The sequence below is a fragment of the Lytechinus variegatus genome, chromosome 1 (assembly GCF_018143015.1).
Source record: "Lytechinus variegatus isolate NC3 chromosome 1, Lvar_3.0, whole genome shotgun sequence".
Lineage (NCBI taxonomy): Eukaryota > Metazoa > Echinodermata > Echinoidea > Temnopleuroida > Toxopneustidae > Lytechinus > Lytechinus variegatus.
Window position 1 is genome coordinate 13,737,103 of NC_054740.1, and position 6,000 is coordinate 13,743,102.

General features: G+C 36.7%; 1 protein-coding gene across 1 annotated transcript in view; it reads right to left on the bottom strand.

Annotated features, from left to right (window-relative positions):
• LOC121406423 (prokineticin receptor 2-like) overlaps window positions 1-3,925 on the bottom strand; it is a 54,904-nt gene extending 50,979 nt beyond the window's left edge. The window contains exon 1 of the mRNA XM_041597451.1: window positions 3,376-3,925. The gene's annotated coding sequence lies outside the window, so the exon portion shown is untranslated. The remainder of the gene's footprint in view (window positions 1-3,375) is intronic.
• Between the last annotated feature and the right edge of the window lie 2,075 nt (window positions 3,926-6,000).

Below are 6,000 nucleotides of genomic sequence, written 5' to 3' on the forward strand. Positions count from 1 at the left end.
TCCCTCATTGTTTGTCTCTCCCCCTCTATCTATCTTGTTTCTTTCTTTCTTGATGTATCTTTCTCTCTTCTCCTCTCCCATATTTCTACCTCCCCTCTCCGCATTATTTCCTAATCTCTCTTTATCCCACCATCCCCCCTTCCCCTGTTTGTTTCATCAATATCTCAATATTGACCTGATTCATGCCACACTTCATCCGTCGCAGGTGGCCAGGGCGACATGAGCCTGAGGGAAATGCTATGGAGCTCTTAATCGATACTCCTGAATGATTTTAAAATAGCAGGTCAAATACATGATTAGAGTATCGCTTTGTAAAAAGCACAATCACGATGAGTGCTAATAATTGGTGCGGTTCGATGCGTGGAAATAGGGCGAGAGGGAGGAATAAGACGATCAAGACGAGGAATAGGATGAAGAAAAAGGAGGTGACGGAGAGAAGAACAAGAAAAAGAAGAAGATGAGGGGGACGAAGAAAAAGAACAGCAAAAATAATGAAATAGAGGAGGAGGAAGAAGAAGAGGAGGAGAGGAGGAAGAAGAAGAAGGGGGAGAAGAAGAAGAAGAAGAAAGAAAAAGAAGGAGGAGGAGAAGAAGAAGAGGAGAGGAGGAGGAGAAGAACAAGAACAAGAGCAAAAAAAAGGGAGAAGAAGATCAACAAGAAGAAGAACAAGAAAAACAAGAAGAAAAATAGGGAGAAGAAGAAGGAAAAGAAGAAGAAGATCATGATGAAGAAGAAAATGTAAAGAGAAAATTTAAACTGACTTATAAAAATGGTGAGGATTGACAAGAACGATAACTTAAAAGAGAGAAAGAAGATGCTGACAAATGATGGCAATGATGAAGGAGATCAAAGAAAATAAAAGGAAATTGGAAATATAGAAAGGACAATCATCATTATCATTAAAATTCTCAATGACATCAGTATATCGTCAAAATCGTAATTATGGTTATTTTCATTACCACCTATTCCTTTTCCATTTTCATTCATTACTTATTACTACTACTACTACTACTGCTGCTGCTACTACTACTACTAATGCTGTACTAATATTAAAATGATACAATGACAGTGACAACTATTATCATTATTATTATTATTACTATTTTTATCATTATTATCATTATCATTATTATTATTATTACTACTATTATCATTATTATTATTACTATTACTATTATTATTACTATTACTATTATTACTTCTACTACTACTACTGCTGCTGCTGCTACTACTAATACTACTACTACTACTACTACTAATACTAATACTAATACTACTACTACTACTACTGATACTACTGCTGCTGCTACTACTACTACTACTACTAATGATAATAGTAATAATAATAGTTATCACTGTTATCGTCTCTCCTGCATAGAAGAGCGAGACTTTTCCGACGGCGACGGCGGCGTCGTCAACATTGAAATCGAAATGTCATCATAACCTCGAAAGTATATGGACCTAGTTCATGAAACTTGGACATAAGAAAGATAGTATATCACTAAAGACACTGCCTGAGTCTCGGGTCACATGACCAAGGTCAAATGTCACTTAGGTTCAACGAACGTTGACCATGTTGGGGTATTTGTGAAATTGTTATCACAACTTTGACATTTTATGGATCTAGTTCATGAAACTTATAGAAATAATATGAACGATTAAGTATCCCTGAACATCCTTTGCGAGTTTCAGGTCACATGACAAAGGTCATTTAGGGTCAAAGAACTTTGACAATGTTTGTGTTATTTAGGGAATTGTCATCATAAATCTAGTTCATGAAACTTAGGACATAAGGGTAACCATGTATCCCTAAATATCTTGTGCTTGTTTCTGGTCACATGACCGAAATCAATGGTCATTGGGTCAATGAACTTTGGCCGTGTTGGGGATATTTTTTTAGTTGGCATCATGACTCAGAAAGTTTATGGATCTACACAATCATGAAACATAGACATAAGGGTAATCAAGTATGAATGGTCGTTTTGCACATGGCTTAGTTCACATGATCACAGTCAAAGATCATGTTGGGTCAATGGACATTTTATTATCATATGAGTGTTTCCTTTTGTGAATAATAATAATTTAATAGCTGTTATCAAAGACAGCACTGCTGCTATATCGAATCGCCTAATGCAGGTGAGACTGCCAGAGGCGCTCCACTTTTTGTATATTAATATTACTAAAGAAGTAGTAATAGTAGTAGTAGTAGTAGTAGTAGTAGTAGTAGTAGTAGTAGCTGCAGCAGCAGCAGCAGTAGTAGTAGTATAGTAGTAGCAGTAGTAGTAATTATAATAGTAGCAGTAGTAGTGTAGTAGCAGTAGTAATAAAGTAGTAGTAGTAGTAGTAGTAGTAGTAGTAGTAGTAGTAGTAGTAGTAGTAGTAGTAGTAGCAGTAGTGTTGAGAATAATGATTAATGATAAAGATAAAAAGTATAAATGTAAAAATATATAACATTATTTTTATTTCATTATCATCATATTTCATTTACCCACTTCTCATTCGATTTTCAAATTCTAATCCCGCCCAAATAATCAAGTGTTCATTTTCTTATCAATATGAGGCACACTGATAAGTTATGCTGATATAAAACTTAACTATTTTAAGCTAGACCGTAGACAACTTGGCGTTGTATCGTGCGCCTGTAAACCAAGCTATGTGGTGAAGTTACAAATTGATGCAGAGGTTCGAGCCCTGGTCACGTCTTTCGGATGGTGACATTAAAGGTCGGTCCCAGACGTAAATAATTATATCTGATTGATACACGTCTCACAAAACTCAAATACACACACGTAGGTCTATAGACTATCAATCCAATCTCGTCGCAAACCAATGGCATAGAGTAGAGATAAAGAACGGTCCACAAAAGTTAGCTTCACACAGAAAAGAGCCACGAAAGTGTTCAGGAAAAAAGTCCATATTTCACTCCCAGTACTCTGTAATTTAATCAAAATTACTAGTAATCATGGAATAAGCAGGAGATACTCTGAACATACATCTAACATAACGACGGCAGAATGCACTATTTCAAACCATGATAAAATTTTACCCTTTGGATGAAAATCGTCCATCATGGAACGAAAATTTATGATTTTCTTATATTACAAATAGCTCTATGGGGCGTGTATATTATTATGATACCCCCCCCCCTCCCTCCATATGCGCACACACGCACACAATATAAGATAAGACAAATGAATACATAAATAATAATAAACAAAATGAACGAATAAGGCCCTAAATTAACTTTACAATTGTAATTATGAAAGTCAATGCAATTTTCACGCGTGTAATCTAAGATTGACATGAAATTAGATTAACACGAATTGATCCAATGATCGTAGTGAACAGTTCACTTTTAATTGTTGTGTAACTTACCAATATTAACATTCGCCCTCAAGACTAGCTAGTTCAAGTCTGTACACACACAATGGCCACGGGACTCGACGTACAAAACTTGAAGAAAGTACTGAAATCAAATCAAAGTCTTTCCAGCATAAGATGTCATGGAATACACGACTGCATCTATCAAGATGTCTGTTGTCCATATTCCCAATCTCACTACAAAGTTGGCAATGTCTTTCACATCATACGTAGATAGCACGGACACGAAGCGTGGAGGAAATTGATACCAAGTTTCTTTACGATGTGTACTACCAAACAGTCGGCAGCAGTGCCCGAAGAAAGGCAATGCCACGCGTAGTGTTGGATTTCTACCACTCCTCCCCGCCTTGCCACTGTAGCATTCCCAACCGAAGATACTAGCTGCTGTGTTAAACGAAATCTCGCAGTCTACCAAGCGATGCGGCGCTCACTCTTGCTTACAGCTTAAGGGTCAAATGAGCAGACGATTAAGGCATTGCGAGATTCCAATACGCCACCGATGTCATGCAGCCCACGGTCGTTCATTCGATCTGGGTTTTGTTCACGCCTAAAAACACTAGCGGAAGTCGTCGACGACAATGTTTTTGCAATCTATTTGCAAACGTTTCACTTGAAAAAAGAAAATACACTCCTGTTTTTAGAATGTATCAAAAGTTTAGGAGAAAAAAGTAAGTTGCATTGACTTGTTCGCTTAAGGATATGGAACTGGAGCAAACTGGTTTCACAAATTTTTCGTTTTCATTTGTTCACCTTTTCTACTATTTCTTATATACTTGCGTATTATTATGAATTCAGTCACTTCAATATACGTGTTATAATCGTCCTCCATTACATTGCCCTTTTCGTCAAGCATCACGCAAATTACGCCATAATTTTTCAACTTGATTATTTTGAATAATTTCTTACCACTGAATCGTGATCATTGTCATATAGAACTACAGATGTATACATTTCCTTTCCACAAATCGTATATTAACATAATAAATTGAATTCAGTGTACAATATCTAGCGTGACGTTTGACCAAAAATGGCGATAATTAATTAACACACGTTTTATTTCACCCTTTATGTTTAAATGGAATTGCACGGCGTGACAGGAAAAATGCAAATCCTCGCAACATTTCGAGACTAATGACACGACCTTTAATCTGACGACGTGCAAAGCCCGCATACATTTTTGGGCGGGAAAATGAATAATTGATCATCATTAACGACCAAGAACAAGTGGACCAAAGGACTCTCAACTTACCCTCGGTGCTTAGCGAAAACCCCCCCCCCCCAAAAAAAAAAAAATGAGGCTTATAACCCATAATCCTCACATGCCCCAAATATTTTACAGAATCAAGCCACTTCAATGTTGAAGAGGGTTCGGTTTGAATTGCAGAACATCCCATACACTTACCCTAAACTGTCATAAGGGATCGAGTTATTATGCCAAACAACAGAAAAAGGCAGGTTGGGTTTCCTCCCGTGGATTATGCCAATGTGAAATCGAATCATTTCAACATTCGATGGAATACTTTAATGTCCTTGTTCAGTCTGCCATGAATGTAATATAATAGGATACTCAGTGTTGAAGTTGGTACCTTATGCTTTAACATTGTCCTTAAACCGTTAAAATAATGTTTTGTTCAGATGTAAAATCCATGACCATTCATCTTGCGCAGAGAAAGCGAATCGAAAAAAAAGATGGCTCCCAAATTATAAAAGTTTCAATATCACGACCGTGTAAAAGTTCGCAGACTTGTCATGTGAACTCAAGTTCACAGACTGTTTTTGTATTGGGTATGATTCTTAGATTAGACACGCGCGATATACTGGAAAATGAAATAAATGAAATATTATGCGCATCTTTTTGAACGTTCTCTTTCGCACTGTTTTTTTTTTGTTGGGGGGGGGGGTAAGTAGCGTCAGACACTATGTCAATGCTTGTTATTTACGTTTGTTACTCTTTTTATTTTATCATTCTTGGTTTAATCTTTCCTTATACTTGCGTGAACATCTTATAAAAATCTTGTCGTTTTGAAATTTATAAACATGATAAATGATAGAATCTTTAGCGTAAATTCCTGCAGATATAATATGACGAATGACGGGATATTCATCAGGTTTAATGTCTTGAGTAATAATTTTTAACAACCTGTGTTCACATCACTTCCAATCAAATTAATTTTAATATAATATAATGAATATAAGATAATTATTATTGTACAAAGTTATCAAGCACTTTGCTTCCACTGAATCAGAATGGTTTAAAAGTGAAGAGGGTTCTGCTTCCTTTCTGATGGTTGTCGTTTTCAAGCTTTTAGACCTTATGATTATCCTTTCATGCAGTGGCAGATCCAAGGGGGGGGGGGGCGTTTCCAGCCCATGGTCAATATCAACAATGTAAATATGTCTTTCATACACAATTGTCCCCCCCCCCCCTTGAGAGTCACAGCAAATATTTAATGGGAACATGTCGTCTGTACACAAATGGGGACTTTTTTGGCTTGACAAATTTTGAGCGGGATAACATGAGCTTATTTTTTAGTGAGGTTTTTTTTTTGCTTGTCAAATTTTCCATGGGACAATGTGCCCCCACCCCTTGGAAAATCCTGGATCCGCCCCTCCTTTCAG